The following is a 15,132-nucleotide window of genomic DNA, read 5'->3' as shown; positions in this document are numbered from 1 at the left end:
TCGTTTTTTCTTCTATTAAGCCATCCCCCAATTCACTAATACATTCCTCTGCTTCGGTGACCCTGGCCGTCAGAGCCTCTAGTTTTGCCTGCATTTGGCTCATAGAATTTTTAATTTCTGTCAGATTCGCTCTCNAATTTTTAATTTCTGTCAGATTCGCTCTCATTTCCGTCCTTAGGGATTCTATATTCTCAGTAACATTTTCGTTAATACTTTTTTCAAGTCTACTCATCATTTTGACCATTGTTACTCTGAATTCCATTTCTGATAATTTGGTTACATCCATATCCATTATTTCTGTGGCAGAGGCCACAGACTCACTGTCTTTTCTTTGCTGGGGGGTGGGGGCTTCTCCTTCTCATCATTCTGATGAGGAGAGGTTGTGGGGTTGTCCAGAGCCCAAATTATTGACTGAGACCCAGGCGTGTGCCCTTTTTTTATAGGGATCTTAGGGATGTGGACTTCTTCTTTAAAGATTTTATTTATTTATGTGGCAGAGAGCCAACCAGTGAGAGAGGGAACACAAGCAGGGGAGTGGGAGAGGAAGAAGCAGGCTCCCAGCGGAGGAGCCCATTGAGGGACTCCTTTCCAGAACGCCGGGATCACGCCCTAATCCGAAGACAGGCGCTTAATGACTGTGCCACCCAGGTGCCCCGGGAGTGGGCTTCTTGATTTTTCAGCCTGCCTTCTGGGGGAGGGGGCTGCCACCCCGGTACTCAGGCGACCCTGTTTGGGTAGAGTCTCCATGTCCCCTGCGAGGGGGGATGGGGATGGGCACCCTGTGAGCCGGTATTTCCAGGCTTTGTTCTCTGGTGGCTTTCCCTGGCTGTTTGCTGTGCCTCTTCTGAGAGTCAGAGCAGCAGCGGCCGAATCTCAGCCTCTGTCTCAGAACAGAGGTATCGCGGCCCGTTCTCCACTGATGTTCTGGCCACTTTAACTCTATTACTGTTGGTGCTGCTCAACCCTGCAGCGTCCCGGGATGTGCGCCCCACACCTGGTGTCCCAGCCCTCACTTCCAGGGTCGGCATGTCTCTGTCCTTTGTGTTTCTAACGCCGCCAGCCGCCAGCTGCCCCTGTGCGCTCCCAGAGCTCCCGGTCTCAGTCTGGACCCAGTGAGCACACCAGAGTTCCGGACTACCATGAGATGCTTGGTGGCGTGCACTCCCGGCTCACGTCTCAGTCTGCTATCTCGAGGGTGTGGGTCCAGGGTCCACCTGCTCCCCCGTGCAGGTGGCTACTGCTTCCTGGCTCCCGAACGCAGCGGCTCCCTCCCCCTTCTGTTTATCTTCCGATATCTGTGTGCGGTTTCACCGCTCCCCATTTCGTACCTCAATACTCAGCGCTGGAGATGTTCATTTGTAGAGATCCATATGTATCTTCCTGTGTCTCAGGCTGATTCCATGGATGTTCAGGATGGTCTGGTACCCATCCAGCTCGACTCAGGGGACTGGCTGAAAAAGGGGTCCCCTACTCCTCTGCCATCTTAACTGAGATCCTGAAGATATATTTTTTAAAGATTTTATTTATTTGAGTGAGACGGAGAGAGAGCACGGGGTGGGAGCAAGGGGGAGGGGGAAGTGGGGAAAGGTAAAGGGAGAGGGGGAGGGAGAAGCAGACTCTTCCTGAACCTGGAGCCCAGGGTGGCTGATCCTAGGACCCTGAGATCATGACCTGATCCTGTCAGACGTAGACGCTTAACGACTGAGTCACCCAGGCACCCCCGGTTTGAATCTGTTTTGCACAGACTGATGAGAGGGTTCCCTAAGTTTTGTTCTTGGAACTACTGTAACCAGTTATATGGTTATCAAGTTGATCATATCCTGTCTCATGGTCTCAGGTGGACAGGGGAGGACAAATACAGGAATTCTTATTCCCTCTCATACTTTGGATTCTGAGCAGGTGGAAGAAAGGACCGAGAGGAAGTCAAGTGGAGGTTGTACCTGGAAGTGGCAGTTCTACGAAGTAAGTGTTAAGTTTAGCCACCATTATTTAGAGTTCGTGGAAAACTGATGTTCTTTACTAGCAGAAAGGAGAAGTGAGGTTTTTGGAGCTTTCCAACTTGGAATTTTCAAGTCTAAGCATCTGTAAGGCAGTGATCTTCAGATGTGTGAAGACAAGTCTGGGAATCTCTTTGTGGTAAAAGGAGGAGAAGGACATGTAAAGTTTGAAAACCCATGTTTGTATATATGTTTGGAACACAGAATATTACTATTTTAAATAATCTGAGCTTAATAAGAGAGGTAATCTTTTTAATTCATATTTAATGGGTATGTGTGTAAATAAAGCTTGAGAAACTGCTTCAGGCTGTAAAAAAAGGTGCCAGAAGATGTAAACGAAGTTCAACCCTAGAGTTAGCTAAATAGGGAATCAGTAGCCGTTTAATTAACAGAGACCTAGCCAGACCTGAGAGACAGACCATCCAGCCCAGGGATTGCCAGGCCATAGCTCCAGGAGCCAAGTCCAAGCTGGCAGCTGATTTTTAATGACCTGCTAGCTAATAATGGTTTTTACATTCTTAAGTGGTTGAAAACAAAAGATGAATAATATTTCATGACATGTGGAAACTATGTGAAATTACAATTTCAGTGTCCATAAAATTTCATTGGAATAGAGCAATGCTCATTTGTTTATGTATTCTCATTTGCTGCTTTTTGTGCTGCAAGGACAGAGTTGAGTAGTTGGGACAGTGTATGGCCCATGAACCTTAAAGCATTTATTATCTGACACTTCACAGAAAATATTTGCTGACCCTCTTGATCTTGCTCAGGGTTCAGGGAAAGAAATTAAGGCTCTGTAAAGGTAACTGGCTTGCTCAAACTCAGATGGTTAAGCAGTACTAGGTTCTTAATATTACTCATGATATCTCTTTTCAGCGTGTCTTTTTAGTTATCATTACTGTCAGCACTTCTCCTCTCAACCTTTTCTACCTCCAAAGATATTTCCTAACTGAATTTTCTGGAGCATATCCACAATTCTATTTTTGACAAAGACAGGATTTTGCTTTGCTTCTAATGCCCTTTTAAAGGATATTTAGCATTTTGCTGACCTTTCCAACTAAGTCAACTTGTGACCTGCCTGAAATGTCTTTATAAATAAGTTTCTAAATCAATTAGAAGGTTGTTTATGCCTTTTAAGGACTTTGCAGGCAATTGGGAATCTGTTGCCACCAAGTGGCCAATGGCACGTTGATTATGCTTGCCAAACTGAGCGATCATAGAATTATCATAGTGTCACAGGATCTCATGGTTGGAGGAGATCTGAAATCCCAACCACTTAACACTAAGTTGTTAAGGAGATCATAATGCTGACTAGCCAACTGTTAGAAATAAAAGTAGTTTTTTTTTTTTTTTAAGTAAGCTTACATAGTCACTTTTAAAGCCAGATATAAAGACATGCAAAGTTACAAATGCACTTTGGTTCTATCCTCAGTCTTCAGTGGTCATTAATCATGGATAAAACTGGCCCTGCTGCTAGACTAATGACAACTTTCTCTTTCTATTATTTTCAATTAAATGACCCTCAGAGGTGTTTTAAAACAGCCTGATATTTAAAGCAACCCTTGTGGCTTGCTCGTATTTATCCCTCTTTTAAAAGAGAAGTTGGTGGCCTGTGTAACTCTGTGCGCAGCCTGACAGAACACGTGCCTGCTCACCTTCACGGGCTTTTCCTCTAGCACATAATGGTGAACTGTGTATTCATGTTTTTTGCCCATTTTTATATTGGGTTTTTGGTCTTTGTTTCCTTTGATTTCTAAAAATAATTTACATATAAGGTGTANGCACTTTGGTTCTATCCTCAGTCTTCAGTGGTCATTAATCATGGATAAAACTGGCCCTGCTGCTAGACTAATGACAACTTTCTCTTTCTATTATTTTCAATTAAATGACCCTCAGAGGTGTTTTAAAACAGCCTGATATTTAAAGCAACCCTTGTGGCTTGCTCGTATTTATCCCTCTTTTAAAAGAGAAGTTGGTGGCCTGTGTAACTCTGTGCGCAGCCTGACAGAACACGTGCCTGCTCACCTTCACAGGCTTTTCCTCTAGCACATAATGGTGAACTGTGTATTCATGTTTTTTGCCCATTTTTTTTTTTTATTTTTTATTTTTTTTAATTTTATTTACTTGACAGAGATAGAGACAGCCAGCGAGAGGGGGAACACAAGTAGGGGGAGTGGGAGAGGAAGAAGCAGGCTCATAGCAGAGGAGCCTGNGTGTAACTCTGTGCGCAGCCTGACAGAACACGTGCCTGCTCACCTTCACAGGCTTTTCCTCTAGCACATAATGGTGAACTGTGTATTCATGTTTTTTGCCCATTTTTATATTGGGTTTTTGGTCTTTGTTTCCTTTGATTTCTAAAAATAATTTACATATAAGGTGTATTGCCCATTATCTGTGATATTTTTAATAATAATTTTTTATTATATTATGTTAGTCACCATACAGTACATCCCTAGTTTTTGATGTAAAGTTCCATGATTCATTACTTGCATATAACACCCAGTGCACCATGCAATACGTGCCCTCCTTAATACCCATCACCAGCCTATCCCTTCCCCCACCCTCCTCCCCTCTGAAGCCCTCAGTTTGTTTCCCAGAGTCCATAGTCTCTCATGCTTCATTCCCCCTTCTGTTTACCCCCCTTTCTTCTTCCTTTTCTTCTCTTACTGATCTTCCTTCTTCTTATGTTCCATAAATGAGTGAAACCATATGATAATTGTCTTTCTCTGCTTGACTTATTTCGCTTAGCATCATTATCTGTGATATATGTTGCAAATATTTTTCTTGCAATGAGTGATTTGTCATTTGACTTTACTTTTGGTGTTCTCTTATGCGATGTGACAGTTTTTAATTTTTTTGTAGCCAACTTTATCAGTATTTTCTTTTATTGAATCTGGATTTTGAATCCGAAAAAGCCTTTTCCCACCTTCAAATTACAAAGAAATTTACCATTGATTTCATCTAGTATTTATATGATCTTCTTTCTTTCTTTTCCCTTTCTTCTTTCTTTCTTTCTTTCTTTCTTTCTTTCTTTCTTTCTTTCTTTCTTTCTTCCTTTCTTTCTTTCTTTCTTTCCGTCCTTCCTTCCTTCCTTCTTTTTAAAAGATTTTATTTATTTGAGAGAAAGAGTGAGAGAGAACATGAGCAGGGCCAGGGGAGAGGGAGAAGCAAGCTCCCCGCTGAGTAGGGAGTCCAGTGTCGGGCTCGATCCCAGGACCCTGAGATCATGATCTGAGCTGAAGGCAGATGCTTAACCGACTGAGCCACCCAGGCACTCCTGATCTTATTTCTTACTTCTAGAACTTCTGATACATTTGGAGTCATTTTTGTGTATGATTTGAGGTATGGATCCAATTTTATCTTTTTCAAAATCATTATCAAGTTGTCCTCACACCCTATATATGCCCCAGTGATTTTTTGATACCACTTTGATCACATTCCACATTTCCATATGTACTTAGGTTTAATTCTGGACTTTGTGTTCCATTACATAGGTCTATTTATGTGCCAGTATCAAACTTTAATTATAGAAGTTTTGTATTTTGATATTTAGTACAGCTACTTTTCCTTTATAGCCCTTCTTTTTCATTTTTTAAAAAAGCTATTCTTGCGTGTTTATTTTTCCATATAAACTTCAGTATCAGCTTTCTAGTTCTAGGAGAAAAGCATATTGGTATATTTACGAAGAATCTTATTTAATTTATAAGTTGGGGCACCTGGGTGGCGCAGTCATTAAGCGTCTGCCTTCGGCTCAGGGCATGATCCCGGCGTTATGGGATCGAGCTCCACATCGTGTTCCTCGGCTGGGAGCCTGCTTCTTCCTCTCCCACTCCCCCTGCTTGTGTTCCCTCTCTCGCTGGCTGTCTCTATCTCTGTCAAATAAATAAATTTTTAAAAAATCTTTAATTTATAAGTTATCATAGGAAGAACAGACGTCTTTTTAATATGAGTGATCATACTTAAGAACATAAAATGTCTTTCCATTGGTTCAAGTCTACTTGTGGGTGTTTCAAGAATGTTTCCTCATGTTGATTTTGCACATTTCTTCTTAAGTTTATACCTTAGAATTTATCTTTTTTTGGGTTGCTGTTGTAAATAGGGCCTTTTTTCTCACTTATATCTTGAAACTCATTATTGTTAGTATATCTAAAGACTGTTGATTTCTGTATGTTAGTTTTATATCTTGCTAACTTTAGAATTCTTTTGTTATTTGGTTAGATTTACCATGGATTCTTTAAGATTTTGTGGTTATACAATTATGTCATCTGTATGATGCTGGGTTCAAGACTGAGGTGTATGCATTTTATTACATGAAGAAAATATCCATTAATTTCTATATTTTTGAGTGCTTTTTTTTACATGAAGAATAGGTTTTGAGTTTTGTCAAATATTTTACAGCCTTTATGGAGATCATCATATGATTTTCCTTCCTAGATCTATTAATATGGTGAATTATAGTAACTGATTTTCTTTTTTTTTTTTAAGATTTTATTTATTTATTTATTTGACAGAGATAGACACAGCCAGCGAGAGGGAACACAAGCAGGGGGAGTGGGAGAGGAAGAAGCAGGCTCATAGAGGAGGAGCCTGATGTGGGGCTCGATCCCATAACGATGGGATCACGCCCTGAGCCGAAGGCAGACGCTTAACCGCTGTGCCACCCAGGCGCCCCTATAGTAATTGATTTTCTAATAATGAACCACTCTTGTAGTTCCTGGAATAAATCCACTGGACATGGTGTATTATTTTCTTAATGTGGCATTGGATTCTGTTTACTATTTTATTTTAGAATTTTTGTATCAACATACATAAGTGGTATTTTTCTGTCATTTTTGTTTTTTTTTTAAATATTTTTAAAATTTTTATTTTTAAGTAATCTCTGCACCCAACATGGGGCTCAAACCTACAACCCTGAAATCAAGGGTCACATGCTCTACCCACTGAGCCAGCCAGGTGCCCAGTTGTGTCACTTTTTTTAAATAAGGATTTTATTTATTTATTTATTTGATAGAGAGAGTGAGCGAGTGAGAGAGAACTCAAGCAGGAAGGGGCAGAGGGAGAAGGAGAGGCAGGCTCCCTGCTGAGCAGAGAGCCCTACGTGGGGCTCTCTCCCAGGACTCTGGGATCACCTGAGCTGAAGGTAGACGCTTAACTGACTGAGCCACCCAGGCGCCCCTGTCAATTTCTTTATGCTATTTTTTGTCAGGTTTAGGAGTCAGTGTTATGCTTCAGTTCATGAAAATAAATTGGATGTTTCTCTTTTCTAGAACAATTTATGTTGCATTAAGATTATCTGCTCTTGGAAGACCTGTAGAATTTTCCTTTGAAACTGAGCCTGAGGGGTGGGAGAGGGAAATGGTGCTAGCCAGCTCCCTTGTCCCTGGCCCAAAGCACCTCCGGGCATGCTGCCTCTCAGGGAAGCACACCAAGAGGAGCAAATAATCTCCCCTCGTGTGTCCCAGGTGTTTTTCAGATTGCTGTTTCCACAGTCTTGGTCTGGGTTGTTTGCCAACCTTCTCTCCAGGGGCAGTGCTCTACCCTCTGGGCTCTGTCCTGGCCAAGCTGCTCACTTTTAAAAGAAAACATATAGATGGCCAACAGCCACATGAAAAGATGCTCGACATCACCCATCATCAGGGAAATACAAATCAATACTACAGAGAGGTATCATCTCACACCAGTCAGAATGGCTATAATTAATAACGCAGGAAACAACAGGTGTTGGTGAGGATGTGGACAAAGGGGAACCCTCTTAACACTGTTGGTGGGACTACAAACTGGTGCAGCCACTGTAGAAAACAGTATGGAGGTTCCTCAAAAAGTTAAAAATAGAACTACCCCTGTGATCCAGCAATTGCACTACTAGGTATTTACCTAAAGGATACAGAAATAGTAATTCGAAGGGGTATAAGCACCGTGATGTTTATAGCAGCATTATCAATAATAGCCAAATTATGGGAAGAGCCCAAATGTCCATTGACTGATAAATGGATAAAGAAGTGGTATATAAACACACACACACACACACACACACACACACACACACACACTGGAATATTATTCATCTAAAAAGAATGAAATCTTGCAATTTGCAGCAACATGGATGGAGGTGGAGAAAGACAAATACCTTATGATTTCACTCATGTGCAATTTAAGAAATAAAACAACTGGTCATAGGGGAAAACAAGAGAAAGACAAACTAAGAAACAGATTCTTAACTATTGAGAACAAACTGATGGTTATTAGAGGGTAGGTGGTGGGGGAATGGATTAAATAGGTGATGAGTATTAAGGAGTGTACTTGTGATGAGCCCTGGGTGTTGTATGTAAGTGTTGAATCACTATATTGTATACCTGAAACTAATATTACACTCTATGTTAACTAACTGAAGTTTAAATAAAGACTAAAGAAAAAAAAAGAAAAAGAGAAACTGAGCCTGGTACTTTTTTTTGTGAGTAGTCCTTTGACAACTTTGTCTATTTTTTAAAATACTGACATTGGTCTGCTGAAGCTTTTTATCTCTGCTGGAGTCAATTTTGATAGACTGTGTTTTAGTAGGAAATTATCTATTTCATCCAGCTTTTATTTTAAAGATTTTATTTATTTATGTGACAGAGAGACAGCCAGCGAGAGAGGGAACACAGCAGGGGAGAGGGAGAGGAAGAAGCAGGCTCTCAGCGGAGGAGCCCGATGTGGGACTCGATCCCGGAACGCCGGGATCACGCCCTGAGCCAAACGCAGGCGCTTAACGACTGCGCTACCCAGGCACCCCTCATCCAGCTTTTCAAATTTATTTGCATAGTGAGGTACAAAATACTAGTTTATGATTTAAAATATTTTCTGTTTTAATGGTTATTTCCCTTTTGGTGTTTATTGTTTCTTTTTCTGATTTTTAAAAATTTTTCAGGGAACCAAAATTTTGATTTATTAGTTTTGCAGTTTTTCTGTTATTTACCTCATTAATTTTGGCTTTTAAATATATTAGTTCCTTCCTTATCCTTTCTTTTGGTTACTGTTTATATTTTTCTAACTTTTTGAGTTGTGAATTTAATTCAGTTATTTTCTTTCTTTAATTTTAATTACCATGTTTAAGACTATGAATTTTCCTCAGATCACTTTTAAGTGCATCGCATAGATTCTAATATGTGGTGTTTCAGTCTCATTATTTTTTGCAAACTCAGTAATTTCAGGGAAAACTATCAATATTTTTCCTTTCATCCAAAAGGTGTTTAATAGAAAGTTTCTTTTCTTTTTTCAAACATACAGTGTTGTATTAGTTTCAGGTATACAACATAGTGATTCAACAATTCTATACATTACTTAGTGCTCGTCAAGATAAGTGTGCTCTTGACGTCCTTTATATCAATTTCACTCTTCTCCTCACCCACGTTCCCTCTGGGAACCACCAGTTTGTTTTCTGTACTTAAGAGTTTTTTGTTTGTCTCCTTTTTAGTTTGTAAATTTGTTTCTTAAATTCTACATATGAGTGAAATCATATGGTATTTGCCTTTCTCTGAATGAGTTGTTTCACTTAACATTGTACTCTCTAGCTCCATCCGTGTTGCAAATGGCCAGACCTCCTTCATTTTTTATGGCTAAGTATATATATAACACATTATTTTCATCCATTCGTTTATGAATGGACACTTGGGTTGCTTCTGTATCTTGGCTTTTGTAAATAATGCTGAGGTAAACATAGGGGTATATATCTTTTCAAATTAGCATTTTTGTTTTCTTTGGGTAAATACCCAGTATTGGGATTATTCGATCATATGGTAATTCTCTTTTTAATTTTTTGAGGAAACTCCATACTGTTTTCCACAGTGGCTATACCAGTTTGCATTCCCAACAGCGTGCAAAGGTTTCTTTTTCTCCACGTTTTCACCAATACTTCTTATTTCTTGTGTTTCTTATTTTAGGCATTCTGATAGATGTGAGGTGATATCTCACTATGGTTTTGATTTGCATTTCCCTCATTAGTGATATTGATCATCTTTTCATGTGGCTGTTGGCCATCTGGATGTCTTCTTTGGAGAAGTATTTATTCATGTCCTCTGCTCATTTTAGTCAGATTATTTGGTTTATTTTTTGGTATTGAGTTGTATAAGTTCTTTTATGTGTTTTGGATATTAGTCCCTTATCAGATTTATCATTTGCAAATACTTTCTCCAATTTTGTTTTCTTAATGGTTTCCTTTGCTGTGCAAAAGCTTTTTATTTTGGTGTCATTCCAATAGTTTAATTTTGCTTTTGTTTCCTTTGCCCAAGGAGACATCTAGAAAAATGTTTCTATGGCTAATGTCAAAGAAATTATTGCCTATGTTTTCTTCTGAACGTTTTATGGCTTCACGTCTTGCATTTAGGTCTTTAATTCATTTTGAGTGTATTTTTGTGTATGGTATAAGAAAGTAATCCCGTTTCATTCTTTTACATGTAGCTATCCAGTTTTTCCAGCACCATTTGTTGAAGAGACCATCTTTTCCTTGTTGTATAGTCTTGCCTCCTTTGTCATAGATTAATTGACCATGAGTGTGAGTTTATTTCTGGACTCTCTATTCTGTTCTATTGATCTCTGTGTCTGTTGTTGTGCCAGTACCATGATTTTTTGATTATTACAACTTTGTAGTTTATCTTGAGATGTGGGAGTGTAATACATCCTGCTTTGTTCTTTATCAAGATTGCTTTGGCTGTTTGGGTCTTTTGTGGTTGCATACAGATTTTATTATTCTTTATTCTAGTTCTGTGACAAATGTTGTTATATTAAATCTGTAGATTGCTTTGGGTAGTATGGACATTTTAACAATATTGGTTCTTCCAGTCTGTGAGCATGGTATATCTTTCTATTTGTTTGTATCCATCTTCATTTTTCCTTCATCAGTGTTTTATGATTTTTGGAGTACAGGTCTTTCATTTCCTTGGGTAAGTTTATTTCTAAGTATTTCATTATTTTTGGTGCAATTGTAAATGGATTTGTTTCTTAATTTCTTTTTCTGCTATTTTTAATAGAAGGCTTCTTAACTTCAAGGTGGAATGGCCTTTTTATTTTTGGTTTTGCCATTAATGTCTGGTTTAATTACATTGTGGTTATCTTAAATCTTTTTTTTTAAATAGTATCCTTCTCTTTCTGCATTGATTTATTGGAGAAACAAGGTCATTTATCTTGTATGATCTTACATATCTTGGATTTGGCTACTTGCTTCCTCACATTGTCATTTAACCTATTTTTTTATATTCCATATTTTCTGTAAATTGCTAGTTACTCCTCAGGCTTGATTAAATTCAGGTTTAATGTTTTATGCAGTGATACTTCATGGGGATGCTGTAGACTTCCCATTGCAATTGATCATGAAACATGTAATGTCTTGTTCCACTTCAGTGATATAGATATTATTCACTGGGTTTAGGTGAGTAAGCCTGATCCTCCATTGTAAACCTGACTGTCAACCTTTTGTGTAATAGTTTTAGCATCCACTGATGTTGTACCCTTGACCTATTATTTTATTAGGTGTAGCAAAACAATGATTTTCCTGCTATTCCTTTTGTTGTTTTTAGTTGTTGTGGTTCTGTTTATTTTTTGATAGCTTTATTGAGGCATAATTGATGTGTAATAAAATGTATGTATTTGAAGTATACAATTTAATTAGCTTTGACATATTTATATACTTACTGATGATTATACAATACATTATTATATATTGATAACTAAATTTTTCTATAAAGAAGAATTTTTCTTCATCAACTATTAGATTACCCTGAAATTCAGTTAGTTGATATAGGAAAAGTCAAGCTAAATGCTTGATTCTTTCACTTAATTTATCAGTTAACAGATAATGATTTGATGCCCTGGAAACTTCCATTGGTAACAATTGAAGTTTTTTTACCCAACACATTTTTTTTGGGGGGGGTTGGAAAGGTATTATTATGAACTCATGTATTTTTATATATATGAAATGTTTCAATCAATTACAGTCACTGTCTTTTTATTGGTGCTTATGTTATGCCACCTTAGGCTATTGGGAGTCCCTTCAAGTTGGCTCATATCTTTTTGATAGAATTTCAGTAGTCTTTGATAGCTTCTTTGCTTTTTTGTCAAAAAAGATGTCATAGATTCATCTTGTATATTTTCTACCACAGAAGTGGAACAAACCATTTTTCTAAAGAGCGCTGGTTCCTTTTAGTGGAGAATGGTATTTAGAGCTATGAACTTTTCTTTGTTTTCATTTTTAATCTTTCTAAAATGATATATTGGTTCATAATTAATGGTATACATTAGTGACATACATTACTGAATTAATATTTTTATATTAATTTTTAAGCTAATAGTGTTTAGGTTTGTTTTTTAAATATCAGAGCTAAGAAATAATCTATAGTCATTTAAAGTAACATTATACCTTGCCTATTATCTTTACTCATGTAGTCAGATTTTTAAAAAGATTTTATTTAGAGTGAGCAGGAGAGAGGAGTAGAGGGAGAGGGAGAGAGAGAATCCCAGAGTATAGAACCCTATGGGGGGCTTGATCTCATGACCCTGAGATCATGACCTGAGCTGAAATCAAGAGTCGGTTGCTTAACCGACTGAGTCCCCTAGGTGCCCCTGTAGTCAGATGGTACTTACCACAAAAACTATTTAGAAAAGGGCACTGGTACCAACAAGTTGGGAGATCTGGGGACTCAGGCTCACTCTCTGGGTGGTATGAACTTGAATGAACCATCAGCTCTTTCTCACTCTTTTTTTTAAAGATTTTATTTATTTATTTATTTATTTGACAGAGAGAGAGACAGCGAGAGAGGGAACACAAGCAGAGGGAGTGGGAGAGGAAGAAGCAGGCTCCCAGCGGAGCAGGGAGCCTGATGAGCCTGACGTGGGGCTCAATCCCAGGACCCTGGGATCATGCCCTGAGCCGAAGGCAGACGCTTAACGACTGAGCCACCCAGGCGCCCCAAATGAACCATCAGCTCTCTTAAATTTCTGACTCCTCTTTACCTAGGCTGGGGTAAAGACAATGGCCTGTCTCTGAGGACAGCTGATGGCTGTATATGCTATTGGCACGTATTACCTTCTTATTGGGCATTGACAATCAGTCTAGGCAGAGAATTAAAGGCAACCGAGAGAGGATGATAAGAGTGGCCAGATAAGTTAGAGACACTTGTTCCTTTCCCCTTTCAGACCAAGTAGAGGGAGAGGGGTAGGAGTGAAAGAACAGACCATAGCCATTTCTGAGTCCCAAGCCAAAGTTGACCTGCTGGTAGGATGAGGGGAAGGTGTGATCATTAAATTGGATTTGAAATTCAAATTTTACTAATACTAAAATTTTTAATAAATAGAAGTGACAGGAAAGACATAGATTCTGCCCAAAATGTTGTTAAGAGATGGGAAAAAAAGATTCAGCAAATCCTGGTCAAAGACAGTGAGGGATGGGAGAAAAGCAAAGCTATTTGAGTACATAGCCCATTGTGTTCAGAATGTACAATAAACTGTGTGTATTTGGTAACCATAATGGGAGAAGTTACATTTTTTTTTTGTGTATCAATATAAGAAACAGAGATTCTGGAATAGAAAATTTAGAAGGATTTTCAGGGGCGCCTGGGTGGCACAGCGGTTAAGCGTCTGCCTTCGGCTCAGGGCGTGATCCTGGCGTTGTGGGATCGAGCCCCACATCGGGCTCCTCTGCTGTGAGCCTGCTTCTTCCTCTCCCACTCCCCCTGCTTGTGTTCCCTCTCTCGCTGGCTGTCTCTATCTCTGTCGAATAAATAAAATCTTAAAAAAAAAAAAAAAGAAAGAAAATTTAGAAGGATTTTCTGTACTTTATTTTTACTATTTTTATTTTTTTTATTATGTTCAGTTAGCCAGCATATAAGTTTTTGTTGTAGTGTTCAACGATTCGTTAGTTTAATATAACACCCAGTGCTCATCCCAACACGTGCCCTCCTTAATGCCCCAACACCCCCTCCTGGTCACCCCAACCCCCCATCCCCCTCCCTTCTGTAATTCTCTGTTTGTTTCCTGGAGTCCAGAGTCTCTCATGGTTTGTCTCCCTCTCTGATTTCTTCCCATTCAGTTTTCCCTCCCTTCCCCTGTGGTCCTTCGTGCTATTCCTTATGTTCCACATATGAGTGAAACCATATGATAATTGTCTTTCTCTGCTCGACGTATTTCACTTAGCATAATCCCCTCCAGTTCCATTCATGTCGATGCAAATAGTGGGAATTCATCCTGAGATACCATCTTACACCAACTAGAATGGCCAAAATTAACAAGACAGGAAAAAACAAAAGTTGGCAAAGTTGTGGAGAAAAGGGAACCCTCTTACACTATTGGTGGGAATGCAAGCTGGTACAGCCACTTTAGAAAGCGTATGGAAGTTCCTCAAGATGTTCAAAATAGAGCTACCCCACAGCCCACTGATTGCACTACTAGGTATTTACCCCAAAGATACAGATGTAGTAAAAGGAAGGGGCACCTGCACCCCAATGTTCATAGCAGCAATATCCACAGTGGCCAAACTGTGGAAGGAACCGAGATGTCCTTCAACAGATGAATGGATGAAGTTGTGGTACATATATACAATGGAATATTACTCAGCCATCAGAAAGGATTTTCTGTACTTCAAAGTAGAGATCGATAATCTCCCCCACCTCCTTCTCGCAGGCTTTTCCTGTAATTCAGTCATTCTCCCCTAGGTGGCAGCAGATATCTTGGTTATGTTATCCATGAGCTCAAATTTTAATTTATTGCTCAGATTTCATTGTAGATTTTAGCTGTATATTTTTCAAATAAAAATTAACAACATCATCTGAGTTTTTTTTTTTTTAGAGAAAGACCTGTTTTCCTTAAAGATTTTATTCATTTATTTGAGAGAGAGAGCAGCAGAGGGAGAGGGAGAAGCAGACTCTCCACTGAGTAAGGAGCCTGATATGGGGCTCAATCCCAGGATCCTGAGATCATGACCTGAGCTGAAGGCAGACACTTAACCGACTGAGCCACCCAGGCGCCCCTCATTTGATTATTTTAATAAAAACTTTTTTTTAATGTTTTTTTATTATGTTAGTCACCATACAGTATATCCTGGTTTTTGATGTAAAGTTCGATGATTCATTAGTTGCGTATAACACCCAGTGCACCATACAATACGTGC

Source organism: Ailuropoda melanoleuca, chromosome 1 (assembly GCF_002007445.2).
Source record: "Ailuropoda melanoleuca isolate Jingjing chromosome 1, ASM200744v2, whole genome shotgun sequence".
Classification (NCBI taxonomy): domain Eukaryota; kingdom Metazoa; phylum Chordata; class Mammalia; order Carnivora; family Ursidae; genus Ailuropoda; species Ailuropoda melanoleuca.
The sequence above is the reverse complement of the archived record's forward strand: the minus strand, read 5'-3'. Positions refer to the sequence as shown.